This window comes from Arvicola amphibius, chromosome 1 (assembly GCF_903992535.2).
Source record: "Arvicola amphibius chromosome 1, mArvAmp1.2, whole genome shotgun sequence".
NCBI lineage: Eukaryota > Metazoa > Chordata > Mammalia > Rodentia > Cricetidae > Arvicola > Arvicola amphibius.
In genome coordinates, this window is record NC_052047.1 from 85,287,941 (window position 1) to 85,307,926 (window position 19,986).

Genomic DNA, 19,986 nt, shown 5'->3' on the forward strand with positions numbered 1-19,986 from the left:
AGCTGGACCTCAGTTACGATGGAAAACATGGTGGAGAGATGAAGCTAGGGTCGTAGAACAGGGAAGTAGGGCCAGAGGTATGGAAATTTCCCAAGAACTGTTTCTCCATTTGGCCCAGTCTGACTATTTGCAAAGACAGATTACATTTTTGGTGATCACACCTCAGTTCTATGCCATACAGCAGCTTTGAAAATCTTGGGACAAGATTCAAAAAGAGGACTGAGTCATTCACTAAAATTATACAAAATCCCAAAGAAGCCTACAGTGTTGTTTTTTTTTTTTTTTTACAAAGATTGACCTCAGCTGTAAATAGAGTGATATTAGACCCAGAAGTTAGACAAATCTTAAATGAAACTTTGGCTTTTAAAAACGTTAATCCAAAAAAAATGCTAATCCAGGATGTAAAATGGCAATTAGGCACTTAAAGGCAACAGGACCAGTAGATGAATGGATCAGAAATACAGTTGATATTGGTTTTCATGTTTATGATACTTGGATAGGAGAAGTGATTTCTGAAAATTTTAAGAAAAATCAAAAAGTTAGATATTTTAATTATGGTAAACCATGTCATCTGGAAAGGTTAGGCATTTCTAAGAACAATGTTTTTTTCTAGAGAGAATCCAAACAAAAGGCTTCAGCCTTCTAGAATATGCAGAAGGTGTGGCAAAGGCTGACAATGTACTAATGAATGCAGATCAACACAGGACAGGCAAGGTAACCCTTTGTCATCAGAAAATGCCTCAGGGGGCCCATTGCAAGCCCCCATATCAAATTTCATTCAATCATTCCCTGTCAGCATTGAAGCAACTCCTCCACAGAGCAATAAAAGACTTAATGCCCACAGAACTTCTACCTTGACTGAAGGTTGGAGAGTTTAGGCTTATTCTTGCTCCTTCAAGTCTACTGGCAAGAGATTTGGTTGAATTAAGATGTGACCACTACTAACAGGATATCCTGACCTAGATGTGGTTACTTGGTGTTTGGGGTATTGAGAAGGCCCACAGATGTGGATCTGTTCTACCTTGACCAAATGCCAGAGAGTTCAGGCATGTTCCTTCTCCTTCAAGGATATAACAGGAGGTTTGACCCAGGGAGTGGCTGCCTACAGGATACTTGACCTAAGGTGCAGTTGCTGCAAGGCTGGCCTAAACAAACAGGATACTTAAATCAGAGTATACTTGCTTGATGCTTCAGGTAATAAAGAGGTAATTGCTCTATTTGTTCTATGTATCATGTTAAAGCAATCTTTTGCCTTCTCCCCCATTTATGGATTGGGGTGTATAAGCATATGAAAAATAACAATGGGAAAATTCAGTATTCACTTGTTTTCCCTCCAGGTTCTATTCTGTGTCTCTGTCTATTCATTTTATATTTCTGTTCTGTCTGCCTGGCATTTCAAATCCACAAGCCCCTGTCCTGGAATGTGTGAACCCCACTGAGGTTGAACCATAACATTGCCCTTTGTGTTGGACCAAAATCTCTGTCTTGTGTCAGAAGAACTACCTGGTGTGGGACAGAATAAAAACCAAAATTAAGGGGTTATTATATTGCCACTAATCTCATAATCCTTGGGGTTTATTTTGACCCTTTAAGCTTTTCTTAAGGTATAAATATTATCAAAAGTTATAAGGTTATATATTAAACTTTTTGTCATAATATTAATGGTCATATAGAATACTAATTCTAGAAAAAGGCCTCATCTAACTTCCTGTACATGATTTCAGGCTTGAGTCTCTATCAGGTAGTGAGGAATTAAGTGTGTGTACTCCAGATATACATAACAAACTCTGAGATCCTTTAACCTCTCTGAGATCTGGTGCACATGACATTAAAAATGTTTAAGTTTTCTACAGTGAACTGTGACCATTCCTAGTAGTAACCTTTAAAGTCTCCAAAAGGATTTGAGGCCCCACAACAGTAGGTCCACCCGGATTGTGGTAATGTCACTAAGCTGACAAACACCACCCAAAGACCAACTTTAGACTACAAACTGTTCAGGACAGTTTCAAGGCAGCTATCTGAGACGGTCCAGCCTCATGCTCTACTCCAGTCAGGACTTGAGAAAAGTTCTACACTTTCCCATTACACAGAGACTGGACAACAAATGATACAGCTAGCTCTCCCAGGACTTGAGCATTATCTCAATTTTCTAAGGATCCCCTAAAGATGCTGCCCTCCCTAGACATCAGGAAGCAATCTAGAAGACATGACACTCACATACCCAAGAGCTGGGGTGAATGGCTTTTGGTCGTTCAATGGGTTATGAATATTTGTCATCCTTTAGGGGGGATTAGTTACAAGTTGTTATTGGTAATTGTCAGGGTAAAAGCTGAATAAAGGGGACTAGATTCAGGGATCTCATTCTGAAAAGAAAAAAGGGGGATATAGAAATGATAGGCTAAAAGCATAGATTATTAAATTTACTTTTAAACTAAAAACATAACTACTAGTCTTAAATATTTTGCATTGTTAGGAATTTTATATATTGATACAAATTTAAGGTTGTTGGAACACACTGTACGTATGTTTCTTCTCTTGTTTAAAGTATTTTACATATGCAGCTCATTTGACAATGTAATGTAAGTTTCTAGTCCTTGAAAGTTATTATTACGAACTGTTTAAGATAATAAAGAAATGCAGGTTAGTAGTCACCTATAATAATCAAACTTGTAGTCATGTTAGGTGTGCTTTCAAGGTCAAAGAGATATATTTTAGATAGGCAGGTCTCCTCCAAACACATCAGAGATCTACAGAATATGGCATTTAAGATGTTTTAATAACATAAGGATTTTCTGACAATGAGACATGTCTGATCCTGGCAGCACCAATCTACTTCAGAGAAGATAATGAGCATCAAAAAACTCCATATGGAGTCTACTTTCTTTGTGACAAATGTAAGCCACTGGGCAAGAAAATGCTCTGCTTCAACTGCTGACAGTTTGCTGCTCAGATGGGCAAGCAGAGCATAAAGGAAAGTGACCACTGAACTTTGCCAAGACAAGGATGGACAGTCCTTTCCAAATTCCTGCCTCACAGAAAAGTCTGTCAGCTACTCTAGGCTTGTAGGCTGAAGATGGATACCCCAATGTTACAGAGGAACCTTGGATGTCTATCCAGGAAACTGTCTCTATCATTTCTATAATTTTAGAAGTTGTTTGCTCTGCATGTCCTGCTTACTCAGGTAATATTATATCCCTCTCTGGTCTCTGATAGAGTTGAAGACCAGAGAGCTATAGCCACTGTTTTCCTTGTTATAAAATTCAAAAAAGAAAAAAAGATGTAATATATATATGTATATACATATATATATATATATATATATATATATATATATATATATGGCTGGGAAGCATAAAAGCTTAAGTGGTTTATCTAAGAAAGTGTTTTCAGGTCTTAAAAATTGTTTTGGTTTGGTAATACAAGTTAACATAAAAAATAAATTAGGTACAAAAATTTGGACTCAATGAGATAGGATAGATAATAGAGTATTTTCTCTGAATTTGCCAAAAGCAAATGGACTGGACATTGTAAATGTAATTCTTACCTGATAATTGTTCATATTATGTATAGTTTTTCTGTGTCAGAGTTAAAACCTTCCCTTTTATTTAGACAAAAAGGGGAAAATTGTGTGAAATTTTGAAAGCATTTTGACACTCCCAAGACTGGCAATAAAGTTTGTTTTGAATCAGAGGGCAGAGCTAGCTACTAGCTAAACAAAATTAACCATACAGATTTTGGAGGACTGAGCACGGATAGACACAGGAAGTAGTAGGGTGAGATGTAGAGAGTCTTGGCACTTTTAGATCAAGGAACAAGAGAGAGAGAGAGGAGGTCACTGGTCACTTCTCCTCTGCTTCTCTGATCATTTAGGTTCTTACCCTAACATTTGACTCCTGAGTTTTTACTGATAAAGAATAATTAGATAAACACTTCACCCATAGGCTCGAATGTTTGAATGTTGGGTCCCCAGTTGTCAGAACAGTTTGCTAAGGATTAGGAGATGTGGCCTCATTGGAGGACGTGTGTTACTGGGGGTGAGCTTTGAGGTTTTAAAAGCCTCCATTTACATAAAAGTTTAAGCTGGTATACTTGCAACTTCTTATTACAAAGGGAAAGACAATGTTGGGTCTATTTATAAACATGGCGTATGGCACTGGAAAACAAAGCTTCTGAAAAGTAACGTATGTAGGTAGTTAAGATTATTAAACACAAAAATAAAGACACTGTTTCAAATTTTTTTTAAATCATACGTGTATATGTTTGTGTTTATGCACTCAGGTGTGTGTGTGTGTGTGTGTGTGTGTGTTGCACAGGCCAGAGAGAGCTTCAGATGTCCTGCTTAATCACTCTCCACGGTGTTTCTTTGAGGTAGGGTAGGATTTGAACTCAAGTCCCCTAGTTTTCCAACAAGTGTTCTTGCCTGTTGAGCTATCTCCTCAGCCCCTAAAACAAAATGCAGCACTGCCTCTCTGATCTCAAATTAAATGTGAGATTTTTCATAGGGCCCATGGAGGATCTCAAAAGACTTGCTCTCCTTCTAAAGAAAGGGATGGTGAACTGGGTATGCTTGTTTGAGCTGTTAAATTTGCATAGGAAGCATTGACAAGTAAAGGTGACATTTAACCTTCTCTATGTTATATTTCAATACATATCATAAATATAAACATTCCAGGGTGCTTATTGAATTCCTGAACAGTTTAATATTTAATATTAATATAATATTTAATATTTAATTAGTCAAATTTCTAGTTACTATTTTAACATATTGTACACAGAAAAGCTGGGTCAGCAACTAGGCCCTCTGAATGTGGGTGACAGTTGTGTGGCTTGGGCAGTTTGTGGGGCCACTAGCAGTGGAACCAGTATTTATCCCTAGTTTACGAACTGATTCTTTGGAGCCCATTCCCTGTGGAGAGATACCTTGTTCAGCATAGCTACAAGGAGGAGGGCCTTGGCTCTGCCTCAAGTGATGTGATAGACTTTATTGTCTCCCCGTGGGAGGCCTCACCCTCTCTGAGGAATGGATGGGGTGGAGAGAAGGTGAGGGAGCAGGAGGACAGGATGGAAAGGGAACTGTGATTGATATGTAAAATAAGATTATGTTAAAAATAAAAAAGAGATGTTTTACCACAAAAAGAAAGAAGGGAAGGGAGGGAGGGGAGAGAGAGAGAGAGAGAGGAGAGAGAAAGAGAGAAAAGAGAAAAGCTGGGTCAGGTGGGTTGTGGACACAAACCACTGCAATGACCCGGAACCGTATGTTTATTAGATATTGCCCAGGGGGAGGGGTCTGTGTGTGAGCACTCTCTAGCTATAAACATCTGGGAGGAGGAGCGGCTGCAAGTTTTCGCTCACACTGGGCAGTTGTTGGTAAACACTTGTAATTGGACCTGAGGAAGGCTTTACCAGTCTAAGCCTGACCCATAGGGGGAAGGCTCTGCCAACTTCACACAGTTCTGAGGCAATGGGTCCTTGGCATGGCCAGGCTCATTCACTCAGGGCTTCCTTCAGTCCCTCAATGTCCTGTTCCTGCCTCAGTGTAGGACACAGCCGGGGAAATTGTTCATCAAGAGTACCCGCAAATTCTTGACGGTTCTCCAGGGTATAGGGCATAAACCTTCACTCTACTGGCTTAGCCTGGCAGTGTAGTGCTGCCAGTCTGCCAGAACAACAGGCAGAGATGTGGTTCCCATAGCAACAGAACAAGATAGTGAGCTTGGAGGATGGGGCTGAGCTAGAAAGTCAGTGAACCTACTCTAGACTAAGGCTGGGGTCTGAAAAATGCCTGCTGCTACCTTCTCCAGCCGGAGTCAGAGGGACTCGGGAGTGAACTGTTTCACAGAGGTGTCCCCTGAGCCGGGCGCTTCAGCATGAGGTTGGATGCTTCAGGTCCTGTGCCTTCAGCTGACTAGACTTCAACAAAAGTGTGAGCAAAGGGGACAGGTTCCCGAGTGTCGTGTGTACTTTCCACCAAGGAAGATGCCCACAGAAAGCCCCTAGAGACTGTCTGGCTTTTGGAAAAGAGGAACTTGTACAAGATTGGCACTTATTTTGGTATTAGAAATATATGTGTTCAGACTCATCCTGGCAAAGGAAAGTTTGTAAAGGTTGCTCCTCCTGCCCAAATAAGGAACAAATGTTTATGTTATTTCCTGACGCCAAAAGCTACCTACAACCAGCTCCTTGTGGCCCAAGTACACAGCCCATAGAAGCTTCTGTACTCTGGTAAGGATTTGGACAAAGCCCACAGCCGTGGCACAGAGAGATGACCTGTTTCCTCACATTAACCTAGAGCGGAAGTTGGCCTTGGAATTGCTGTGTCATCTGTAACACCCGTAGGGTTGACTAGCCTCCAGGGCTGCTCTGCTCCCATCCGCAGGCCATAGTTCACTCTATGCTATGACTTCTGTCCCCTGGGAGCATCTATGGGGCCATGACTCTGCCCTGGCCCCTAGTCCCATGTTCCAGAGGTTCTCCCAAGAGGTGGAGAGACAAACATTGCTCTCTCCACCTCTTGGGCGAACTTTCTGGACAAGTAGCATATTAATCCCCAAATGATTTCTAATGTTCCACTTTTTTCTTTGACTCACAACTTATCTAAACCATGTTGTGTAGCTTCTAGGTATTTGGAGTTGCATTCCAGAGACCTTTCTCTCATTTCTAACTTAGTTCTAGTTCCCCGCCAGAGGAAACACCTTGACTTGTGTCCTGGTTTGCTTTCTGTTGCTGTGGTAAGCACCAAAAGCACCTTAGGGAGAAACGGTGTGTTTGGCTTAAGTATTCTAATCACAGCCCATCACTGAGGGAGCTAAGGCAGGAACTGCCACAGAGGCCTTGGAGGGGTGCTGCTTACTGGCTTGCTTGTCATAACTTGTTCAGCCCAGGACTGCCTGCCCCCGGGTGGCAGTGCTCACAGTGGCCTAGACCCTCTCCACATCAATTGCTCATTACGAGCAATTGCCTCACAGGGTTGTCTACAGGCTAATCAGATGGAGGCATTGTCTCAACTGAAACTTCCCCTTTGAAGATGATCCGAGATTATGTCAAAAAGACAAAAACCAGCATCACAGTATGCTTCCCTGAAATTTTGTCATTTTTTTTTTCCTTTGAGACCATGTCTTACCCTGAAAGCCTGGTTAGCCCGAAAGCCACTATGTAGCCCAGGCTAGTAGCCTCTGACTCCCAGCGATCCTCCTGCCTCAGCCTCCTAATGGTTGAAATGGTACTGGACCCTTTAACCCCCACCTTTAAGAGGTTTCAACCTTGGTTAGGATGTTAGATGTTTCCCCTTAGCTGTGATTAAAAACACCATGACCGAAAGCAACCTAGAGGAGAGCAAGCTTGTTTCTCTTACAGTTCCGGAAAGAGAGCCCATCACTGCAGGGGAGGCTCAGCAGCAGAGAGATCACATCTTCATCCATAAACGGGAAGCCGAGAGCAGATTGGAGTGAGGTAAGACTGACTGCAGTGACATTTGTCCTCCAAAGCTACATCTCCTGAAGGCTCCGTAGCATCTCCCGAAGAGTGCCACCAAACTGGGGAGCCTCTGGGGACATTTCTCTTTTAAACCTCCACAATTTGGTTGTAGCTCACTTGGGAGAGTCCTTGCCTAGCAATATATGAAGGCTTGAGTTTGACCCCAGCTCTGTGTAGACTGGAAACAAAACAGACTTTTAACATTATTGAAGTTTGTGTTCCAGTGTAGGCGACAGCTAGATAGCAAGTCCACCTACTGGGAGAAAATGCACTCCTCGTGCAACGGAAGATCTGGGAAAGATCCGGTTCTCACCGTGAATCAATCCTCGTGATGGAATTTGGGTTTTAACACAGCAGCCCGATTTGTTCAGTAAATGTGGGTTCCCTCCTGAGAAAGCCAGCTGCCTCTCAATGGGCTCCACACAAGATGGCAAAGATCCTAATTAAAAACTGAGCATTCAGTCTTCAGGTATTTTCAAAAGCAATGGTCACATGTTTGGATCCATTTAAATATATATATATATAATATATATATATACATACATACACACATACATATACATATATATATATTAAATGAACGTCTCAGGTATTGGAATTAACTTTCTTTGGGGGGGCTACTTTATTTCCCATTTCAGAATTGAAAATTATTAATATTTTTCCTTATACATGAATATGTTTTAACGGGAAATGTAATCTGTTTTGCTCAATATCACTGGCAGTTTGGACCAAGTATGGTGGCACACGCCTGCAACCCCAGCACTTGGGAGTCAGAAGAAGGAAGAACTGTAAAGTCAAGGTCAGCCTGAGATGATGCATGGTGAGTTACAGTACTACAGAACAGGACCCTGTCTCAGAAACAACAACAATTTCCTTTTTTTAAAAAAAAAAGCAGTTTGTAGCCATCCCGTGTGTTGAAGTTGAGCCCGTGGGAATCAGCCACAAGAGTCTGCATGTGTTAGAAACAGTAGGTGTTACACAGATACACTGCTGACCCAAACATTTTTTTAAATGATGTTTGGGATCAAACCAGGGCCTCAAACTTGCTAAACACAGGCTCTACCCATGAGTTACATCCCCAAGACTAAATACATATATTTGCGTGTATGTGTGTGTGTGCACGCACGTGTGAGCATGAGTCTGTGTCTGTGTCTGTCTGTGGTATTCATGTGTATAAGCCAGACATTGATGTTGGGTGTCTTCCTCAGTTTGGTCTCCACATATTTTTTGAGAAGTCTCTCACTGAACTCAAAGCTCACTAGCTGGTTAGACTTTCTGGCTAGCAAGTTCTCTTGTCTCAGCCTCTCCCAGTGTTGGGTTACAGACACATATACCATGCCTGGCTCTATGTCAGCACTGACGATAAGAAATAAACTCTGAACACTGAGGTCTTCATCCTGACACAGCGAGCACTTTCCCCTCTGAACCATCTCCCCAACCCCCAAACACAAACTTTTAAAGATGTATTTTATTTTTAATGCTGTGTCTGTGTTTTCAGCCATGTGCACCGAGTGCAGGTGCCCATGGAGGCCAGAAGAGACCGTAAGATCTGTCGAAGCTGGAGTTACAGGTCAGCTGTCTGATGTGGGAACCAGGAACTAAACTGGTCCCTGAGGAAAGCAGTAAGGACTCCCAATCACTGTGCCTCTCTCCAGAAACCCCCCTCGGGGTATCTTATAATAGTCATCTACATATTACATGCACCTACATGTAATTATGCATCCACAGATTTAATATGCATCTATATATTCTACACCACAATGGAAGCGTCTGAATGAAAATTAACAACCTGTTAGAAGACGTGTTAGCTGGGCACCTATAATCCGAGCACTAAGCAGGCTGATGCAGGAGAATTAAAAGTTCACCAACAAATAAATAAATAAGGAGTGGTGGGTGCCTGGAGAGGTGGCTCTGTGGTTGTGTGCTTGCTGCTCTTGCAGAGGACTTGGGTTCAGTTCTCAGCCCCTGCATGGTGGCTCACAACTGCCTATAATTCTATTTCTAGGACATCCGAAGCCACCTTCTGGCCTCTGTGAGCATCAGGCACATATGCAGTCTTTTTTTAAAATGTTGGGACTGGAGAGATTTCTCAGAAGTTAAGAGGATGTGGGTTAAATTCCCGGCACCCACATGGTGGCTCAAACCATCTTTAACTCCACTACCAGAGATTCAGTGCCTCTACTAGTCTTCTTGGGCACCAGGCACACACATGGTACACAGACACACATACAGGCAAAACACCCAAATACATTTTTAAAAACTCATTATCATTTTTATAAAACAAATAGGACGTTTCTTCCCTTCCCATCTTCCCAGGGTGGGGGCCTTCTGTCTCTCCTGGGCCTTCCTGCCATTGAGACCTGGTTCATTGCTTTGGTTTTGTTGAGACAGGGTCTCGCTATGGAGCCTAGGCATCCTCCTGCATCTGCTGGGAATACAGGGTCTCACCATGGAGCCTAGGCATCCTCCTGCCTCTGCTGGGGTTAAAGGTGAGCTTCACCACACCCCGCAGATTTGGTTTTGCTTGTTTTTAATTGTACACAAAGCAGTCCTTCACACGACTGGAGCATAGTAACTCTTCACAGTGGGTAAGAATATGGTGACACCAGGCCCTCATAGAACAGTGTTTGCCCACAAAGTTATCTTGGCATTTTAAGCCATCATTTTCAATATCTTCTTAATATGTTGGGCTGATGTGCCTCAAAGCAGGCAAGAGACCTTTCATGACAAACTCTACAGCTGTTTATAAACCATTATTGTGGGGCTGGAGAGATGACTCTGTGGTTAAGAGCACTGACTGTTCTTCCAGAGGACCCGGGTTCAATTCCCAGCACCCACATGGTGGCTCACAACTGTCTGTAACTCCAGTTCCAGGGGACCTGACACCCTCACATGTACATACATGCAGGCAAAACACTAGTGTATATAAAATAAAAATAAGTAAATTATTTAAAAACAAACTCAGTGGCATCCCATAAAAAAAGAAAAAGAAATGATTCCTGCCTCCCCTCACCAGTTTTTTCTCAATTTTTCTTCTAAAATAATCATAGTCTAGACGCTCTAGACTGAATTGACAGTTCCAATTTGCCACACTTCAATGATGGCTCAATTCCTTGCATCTGGTGAGTGTTTTTCAATTAAACTTTCTTTCCATGACATAATAAATTTTGTGTTTTTTTTTAAAGTGAGGTTGGGTGCGCAGCTCAGAGATAGAGCATTTGTTTAGCTTGTGTATGTGAGACCTTGGACTGAATCCCCAGCTCAAGCCCCTGACCTCCAACACACAAGTTCCAGTGGAGGCCGGAGGATCAGGGATTCGAGGACACAAGGGCAGACTGGGTACATTAGAACTTTCCAAAAACCCAAACAACCAAGGAATGGTATGGTACACACCTTTAATCCCAGCACTCAGAAGGCAGAGGCAGGCAGAGCTCTGAGTTTGAGGCCAGCCTGGTCTACAGAGTGAGTTCCAGGACAGAGCCAGGACTACACCAAGAAACCCTTGTCTCAAAAATAAGAGAAAAGAAGGAAGGGAGGGAAGAGAGGGAGGGAGAGAGGGAGGGAGCGAGAGGAGAGGGAGGGAGGGAGGGAGGGAGGAGGAGGGTAGGGATGAATTAAGAAACAAATTTCTTCAAACACCCCCACTGCCTCTATAAATTAACTGCCCAAGAAGAAATGGAAAAGAAATCACCTCCACAGAATTCAAGGGAGAAAAACAGAATTAGGAATGTTAGCAAACCCGAAAACTTGGATGCTGCTGTGGATTCTGTTCTCAGTTGACTCAGTGGAAATTAGACCCTTTGTTCTTTCTGCCCTGAAGTTCTTCCGGTGTCTTGTCCTCCTCTGTTGTTTGTTTTCTTCCTTCTGAGATGGGTCTTGTCCTGTAGCTCAAGCTAACTACGACCTTACTTGTAGCCAAGGCTGTCCTCCTCCTGGTAACACTTCTGCAGCAGATTCCTGAGAGCCACCAGGCTGGGCCTGTCTGGAGGTTTTCTTTTTTAAAATTACACCACTGAATTAAAACCTCCACACAGACAACTCCATGGTTCCCTACTCTCCCTCTTCTTTCTGGTGACTACTTTTGTTTTGTTTTGAGATAGTGTCTCATATAAAAGCTGAGGACAATCTTGAATTTCTCATCCTCCTGCCTCTGTCTCTCAAAGACTGTGGCTGCAGGAGGATGTCACCATGCCTGGCTTCTCAGACATTTCTTCCTATTGTCCCATAACTGTGGGAGTCTCTCTAGAGATTCCTTTAGATTCCTTTTTTGTTTAATCCTCTGTTGCAATCATTGTAATTTCTGAGGTAAGTGCTAGTGTTTCACCCGGATCACCCCTCAGCTTCAGGGAAGGTTGGGGTGGCAGCTGGGAAGGACGGAGGGTAGCAGCTCTCATGTACTTTCTCTCTGGTAATTGCCTTCCTGAAGACAGAGCCACCTCTCCCAAGGATGCATCCCAGATGACAGACTGCAGGCCTGCATCTGATGACTGCACAAAGCAGGAATGAGAACAGCCAATGGGTGACACCCACTCACTCCACAATTACTCTAGTTTTGTTGGGATCCCATCAATGCCTTCTGCAGAGTTCTACAGGTGGCAAGTTGGAGAACATGCATTAGTAATCAGCTGCACAGAAATCTTCATGTTTGTTTCTATTTATCTTCTATTTGTTTTCTGGACACCCCAACCTAAGACTATCTCAAAACAAAACAACAATAACAAAACTGACCTTTAACACTAATGTTTGATGTGGGAAGCCTTTCTGCATATGTGTTGATTTCATTGGTTGATGAATAAAAGCTATTGTGGCCATGGCTTAGCAGAGTAAATCCAGGTAGGAAATCCAGAGAGAGAGAGAGAGAGAGAGAGAAGAGAGAGAGATGAGATGAGGAGCGAGAGAGAGAGTAGGCAGAGTCAAGGAGATGTGTAGACACTAAAGGAGAAAGATGCCAGAACATTACTGGTAAGCCACAACCTTTGTGACAGTACATAGATTGATAGAAATGGGTTGTTAATTTGTTGAAGATGTAAGAGCTAGCTAGGAATACACTGAGTCATTGGCCAAAACAGTGTTTGTAATTAATAGAGTTTCTGTGTGATTTTTCAAGTCTGGGTGGCCAGGAAATGAAAGCACAGTCTCTATTTGCATAATGGTGCCCAACATTCGGCAATGTACGTGCACATAAAGCCTAAGGAAACCTTTAGACAGTGTTCTAGACCCACAGAAGTGGGAGTCAGTTGGAGCTTCTTGGTAGCTGCATTTTTTCAGATAGGCTCTGTTTGCTGACAGAGAGCAGAGATGCAGCTTCCTTAAGAGACAGTTTCCTGGCTCATGCAGGCAGTATGAAAGGCTCTGGCCCTTTCTGGAGGTCCTGCTATGGAGCACTTAAAAGGAGTTTGTGAACAACATTCTACTAGTTGCTTAATAACAACATAGACCCACTGCATCCTGGGAGCTGGGCCAGTGAGCATGGCTCCCAGAGGTGATAAATGTGCCTCTGCCATGTTGGATGGGGCAGAGTCAACAAGCAAAGTCACATCATTAGTCCCAGCCAGGCCCACTTAGCATTTTTAAAAATGCTTCTGGGGGCTGGAGAGATGGCCCAGTGGTTAAGAGCACTGACTGCTCTTCCAAAGGACCCGGGTTCAATTCCCAGCACCCACATGACAGCTCACAACTGTCTGAGATCCAGTTGCATGGGATCTGACACCTTCATACCAATGCATATAAAATAAAGTTGAATAAACCATTAAAATATTTAAAAAAATAAATAAAAATAAAAAATGCTTTTGGTCAGAAATGGATTTCAGATATATAGTAAAGACAGATTCAGACAAAAAAAAAAGGCCTCTAAATGGGCCACAGTAAGTTTGTTTGATAAATGTATATGGGCTTAAGACAGAGGAAATAAAAGGACAGAGTTATAGATAAAAAATAATTTGAGGATATTGAACTGAGGTTTTTAAAGGAAAAGATAGAATAAAAAATTCTGATAGGCCTTGAAAAGATGGAAAATACACAAAAAGTCTGAATTATATATATTATGGTATTTTCTTTGAATTTTTTGACAGCCGAGACATTTGGTTCTGGGGGTTGCTAAGCTAAACCAACATATATATTTTAAAGATATCTTAACTTCAAAATTTGAGTCTAAGGATATGCTACTTTGGAACAGAGGTTCTGCTTTTGTTTGGAAAGGAGTACCTGTGGATTCCTTTCAGGCTAATGTGGTTTTATGGCACAAGACCCCTGGAAAGGTTTCTGTGAACCCTAAAAATACTTTACCCAATAAATAGCAGGAAGCAGTTTGGAGAAAACTATGCCCAAATTCCCAAAATGATTGTTTATAAATGTTTATTTTCATTTTAAAGGAGTTGAGTATAAATAGTTAATGGTCAGAATCAATATCTTTTTTTTTAAAAGGAGGGATAGGATATAGAAATGAACACATCAGTATGAATCTTGGTCTATTGATACAAATTTAAGGTCAATTTTGTAACACTATGTATCTATGTTTCTACTCTTGTTTAAGAATGCTTATGTAGCTCATTTTAAAATTTAATGTATAATTAAGAAATACAGATTAATAGTCATCCATAATAGTCAAACTTTTAGTCATGTTAGGTTTTCTAGATATGTAGAGATATATTTCAGCTAGATAACCTTCAACACTTCAAAGCCCTACACAATATGGCATTTAAAAGGTTTTAAGAACTTAGACTTTTCTCGACAGTGAGACAGGAAATTACTTTCAGAGAGGTTGATGGGCATTGAAGAAACTCATTATGGAATTTGCCTTCAATGCCACAAAGCTAGCCATTTGAACAAGAAACCGCTCTTGCCCGGACGGCTTGATGGTATGCTGTATGAACTGGACATACTGCACCCACAGAAAAATGACTGCTAAACTTTCCAAAAGACAGGATGGCCCTTCAGTGTTCCTGTTTCACAGGAAAAACTGCCAGACGTTCTGCAGGACACAGAAGAAAACAACTGATGGACTTTGCCAGTACAAGGCAGAACAAATCTTCAAATTTCCTGCTTCACTGAAGTCTGCCAGATATTATGGGCCAATAGGCTAAAGATGGATGCCTAACATTACAAAACAAACCTTTGGGTTCCTGTTCAGGCAGTGAGATGTCTCTGTCAATTCTAGAATTTTGGAGGTTGCTTACAATGCACTTCCTGTTTACTTAGGTAATATTATATCCTTCTGAGGTCTTTGAAGTAGTTGAAGACTAGATAGTTACAATTATAGTTTTCTTTAGTTATGATAAAAGATAAATTCGATATGAAACTTTAGACTCACAAAGATAGGATAGATGATAAAGTATTTTCCTTTATTTGCGAAAATGTAAATGAACTAAATATTATAACTATAATTCATACTTAATAACAATTTTGTGTATGCAATTTTACTATGTTAAAGTTAAAAACCTTCCTTTTAATTAAACAAAAAGGGAGAATGATGTGGAATGTCCTTCTGTATATGTGTTGCTTTTATTGGTTGATGAATAAAGCTGTTTGATCAATGGCTTAGCAGAGTAAAGCCAGGTGGGAAATTCAGAGAGAGAGAGAGAGAGAGAGAGAGTAGGCAGAGTCAAGTCAAGGAGATGCCATGTAGCCATCAAAGGAGAAGGATGCCAGAACATTACCAGTACGCCACAACCTTGTGGCGAGTCATAGATGAATAGAAATGGGTTAATTTGTTGAAGATGTAAGAGCTAGCTAGGAATACACCCGAGCCATTGGCAAAACAGTGTTGTAATTAATATAGTTTCTGTGTGATTTTTCAAGTCTCGGTGGCCGGGAAATGAAAATGCAGTCTCCATTTACATAAACATAGAATCTTTTTCTTTTTTTTATAACAATGAGACATGGCTAATCCTGGCAGCACCACTGTACTTCCAAGAAGATGGTGGGCATCAAAGAAACTCCACATGGAGTTTGCTTTCTTTGTGGCAAAAGTAAGCCACTGGTCAAGAAAGTGCCCTTGCCGCAACTACTGACAGTATGCTGTCTTAATGGGACAAGCAGGACACAAATCAAACCTTGCCCAGACAAGGTAAAACAGTCCTCAAAAACCCTGGTTTACAGGAAAGTCTGTCAGATATTCTAGGCCTGTGGGCTGAGGATGGATGCCCCAGTGTTGCAGAGGAACTCTGAGTGACTGTCCAGGAAGTCAGCTGTTTCTGTCATTTCTCACATTTTTTTGGAAGCAACTTACTTACACTTCCTGCTTACTCAGTTAATATTGTTTCCTTCTTGGTTCTCTGAGGGAGTTGAAGACTAGATAGCTATAGTTATAGTTTTCATTGCTTATGAGACTCAGAAAAGAAATTCACTAAAGAAATGTAAAGGATATAAGGTTGAAAGATATCAAAAGATAGTTTTAGATGGTAATGCAAGTTATGATAGAAAGTAAGTTAGATACAAGACTTTGGACTCACCAAGATAAGAAAGATATGGAATATTTTCTCTGAATTTGTCAAGTACAAATGGACTAGACATTGCTGATGTATTTATTGCCTATATTGTATATAGTTATTGTACTCATTGTATATAGTTTTTCTTATATTATTATTTTTTCTTGAAATTTATGCCCTGGCAATGTTGAAGCATGCATGGGCAGCCCATATATGGCAGTTCTGTTGAACTTGTCCATATTGGGTTTCATGGTCTAAGTTCATGGGGATGACTGACCAGGTCTCTTCCTCAAGAGGGCACCAGATCTCATTACAGATGGTTGTGAGCCACCATGTGGTTGCTGGGAATTGAACCTTCGGAAGAGCAGGCGGTGCTCTTAACTGTTGAGTCATCTCTCCAGCCCAGGGTTTTACACTTAATTATAAGAATATCAAGGCTGATGTGTTTCCTCCCTGGGACCCACATGTTGGAAGGAAAGGAGAACACTAACTCCATCAGGTTGACCTGTGACCACAAAGCCCAAGCACTCCCAACCAATTGTTCTAATGCCAAATTGAACAAGTAAACAAATAAAATTTAGAAAAAGCATAATGTAAAACATTTTAGTCTAAGCAGGTCTGATATGTCAGACTGGGGAGGTTGCTCAGTAGTTAGAGTGCTCACTATGAAAGCACGAAGTCTCCAAACCTAGACGAGCATTCCAAGACAGAATACCAAGAACAGCAGCCTTACCCTTGAGGTAATGTGAACCGGTAACTAGTACGTTACAAAGAGCATCAGTGGTAGGGGAAATGTCATTGAGGATGACCAGGCAAACTCTACTGGCAAATCACAATGGAGACTCCTAGGATACTGGAGCAAAAAGTTGCTACTTATCAAGTTAGAATTTTATGAGCATTTGAAAACTAGCTCCACTGTATAAATGTACCACATTTTCTTTATCCATTCTTGGGTTGAGTGACATTTAGGTTTTTTCCAGTTTCTGGCTATTATGAACAAAGCCACAATGGAAATAGTTGAGCAAATGTTACTATGAAAGGACGGAGTGTCCTTTGGGTATATGTCCAGGAATTGTATAGCTGCAGCTTGAGGTAGATCAATTCCTGATTTTCTGAGGAACTACCATATTGATTTCCAAAGTGGCTGTACAAGTTTTGTACTTCCACCAGCAATGGAGGTGTGTTCCTGCAGCTGAGGCCTCAGACATCACCTGGTAGCCTGAGCTGAGGCCTTAGACATTGCATGGTAGCCTGCAGCTGATGCTTCAGACATTGCATGGTAGCCTGCAGCTGAGGCCTCAGACATTGCATGGGAACCTGCAGCTGAGGCCTCAGACATTGCATGGTAGCCTGCAGCTGCAGCCTCAGACATTGCATGTACCTGCAGCTGTGGCAAGTTATGCAAGGGCAAGAGGAAAACCTGGTGGTGTTTCAAAGAAGACCGATAAGACTCTCAGAAGAAATACTGCTAACCCCAGTAACCCAGAAGTTTGACTTCTCCTAAGAATACATTGTATTAGCCAATAAATTTGTAATGTCATAAGATTACAAAACATGATCATGGAATCTCAGATTCCCATCAAACCTACTGGACACAGCTTCTGAGGTATTTAGTAGCAGGGACAGGGCCGAGGAAATGGAGAAGGCCCAATATGGACAGCAGAGACACACAGCAAGCTAGGGTGCTAGTAGCCATTATAAGCAGTGTTCTGTGACCTCGGGGTCACCCCAAAGGATGCTCCTGTCAATGGGCCTCAGCAGCCTGGCAATTTGCCCGTTGGAAATAGTCATTGCTCTCGTTGAAGTGAGCCAGGACGTTTCAGCAAGAATGCTCCACCCACCCTCTGCCCCACCCACCCTCTGCTCCACCCACCCTCTACACCAGTCCACCCTCTGCCCCAGACCATACCCTCTTTGAAAGGAAAGGACCATTGAAGAAGGACTGTCACCAACTCTGAAGGGAGAAGGTAATCTCCAAACCCATGATAACCCTAAGAACTGAGGGACCCAGGTCTTTGATCGCTCCCACTAAGGGAATAACCATGACAGTTTCTGGAAACATGAGCTTCATTGTAGCGTGGAAGGAAAGTTTCAATAAGTGTTGCCATTCACTCTGTTCTGACCTCTGCCCTTGCCCAGCACCATCACAAAGGCTGACAGAACCTCAAACACACCCAGGCTTTAGATTAGAGAGCTATCTGCTGATGTACAAGTTCTTGATGGTGCTGAAGGCCCCCCCTTCACTGTGGCTCCTTTAAAGCACACCTATGTGATATGTTTCTGTTGCTATGGTAAACACTGACCAAAAGCAAAGTTCTCTAGAGGAACAGAACTTATCGAATAACTATCTAAAGGGGATTTATTAGAATGGTCCAGCTAGTCCAACAATGGCTGTCTACCAATGGAAGCTCCAAGAATCCAGTAGTTACTTAATCCCTAAGGCTGGATGTCTCCGTTTGGCTTCAGTATTTTCCAGAATCCAGAAGAAGCAGCCTCCACTGCCAAGGAAGGAATGGACGGAGGGAATGAGAGCAAGCAAGTGAAGAATAAAAGCTTCTCTCTTCCGTTTTCTGTATAGGTTGCCACCAGAAAGTGTGGCCAAGATTAAAGATTGCTCTTCCTACCTCAAAATATCTGGATTAAAAGTGGGTCTCCCCACTTTTGATTAATTCCCACAAATGATTTCATTAAGAAAAATCCCTCACAGATGTACGCAGTCAATTGGGTTTTAGTTAATTCCAGATGGAGTCACGTGGACAACCAAGAATAGCCATCACGGGTGAGGAAAGGGTTTGTTTGGCTTCCAGGTTACAGTCCATCATCAAAGTAGCCAAGACCAGGAGATTGAATCAGAAGCCACAGCAGAACACCGCTTACTGGTTTACTGCGGTCTCACACTCAGCGGCCCTTCTGATGCAGCCCTGGTCCTGCTGCCCAGATATGACACTCCCCACAGTGGGCCAAGCCCTCCCCCATCAGTTAGCAAGGAAATGCCTCACAGACACGCCCACAGACCAGTTCGGTGGCAGCAGTGATTCAGCTCAGGTTTCCTCTTCCCAAGCGACTCTAGCTTTGTGTCCAGTTGGCAGCTGTGTCTCTGGGGTGGGCTCCGAGATGTCAGTCAGGCCCAGTGTTGCGCTCTCTCTCTCTTCCCACTGCACGTGGATCCAGATGCAGAACTCTCGGTTTCTCTCCAGCACCACGTCTGCCTGAGTGCCACCATCCTTCCCACTATGCTTCCTGCCATGCTGACAATGGACTAAACCTGTGATCTATAAACCAGCCCCAATTAAGAGTTTTCCTTTATAAGAGTTGCCATGGTGATGCTGTCTATTCACCACAATAAAACCCTAACTAAGACAAGAGAATAGAAAGAATGTGAGAGCCAGAGGAAGCAGGGGAGGACTGTAGAATGCTGGCCCAGCACGAAACATGGCTGTAGTCGTCATTTCTTTTCATAAATATTTTGTTACTAAAATTGTGTTTTCTTTAAAAAAATAATAAGCAAATAAATATTTTAAAGCATTTAAAATACATTTTGAAAGTTCTTCATTCTATTTTTATCATCTTTTCCCCTCCCCCAGCTCGTCCCAGACCCTTCCCACCACGGTGCTCTTGAACTCACAGCAGTGGTCATTTCCCACATAATACTTGCGCGAGATTAAAGCTGTCCGCACTTGCTGCTGCACCACCCCTCCCAAAGGAGCTATCGCAGTTCAGGGTTGCTGGGTGGGAGGACATTCTCATCATCATTGTAGCCACTGTGTTTAGTCTCATACACACACCAGAACAAAAAAAAAAATCACAACAACAAAACATAAAGTAAGAAGTGACAGCTTCTCTATATAGTCCTGGCTGACCTAGAACTTGATATGTAGGCAGGCTGGCTTCAAAGTCACAAAGATCTCTTCTTGGGCTGGATTAAAGGTACATGTCACCATACCTGCTGGGTCATGATCTTTTTTTTTTTTTTTAAAGATTTATTTATTATGTATACAATGCTCCTTCTCCATGTACACCTCTATGCCAGAAGAGGGCATCAGACCTCATTACAGATGGTTGTGAGCCACCATGTGGTTGCTGGGAA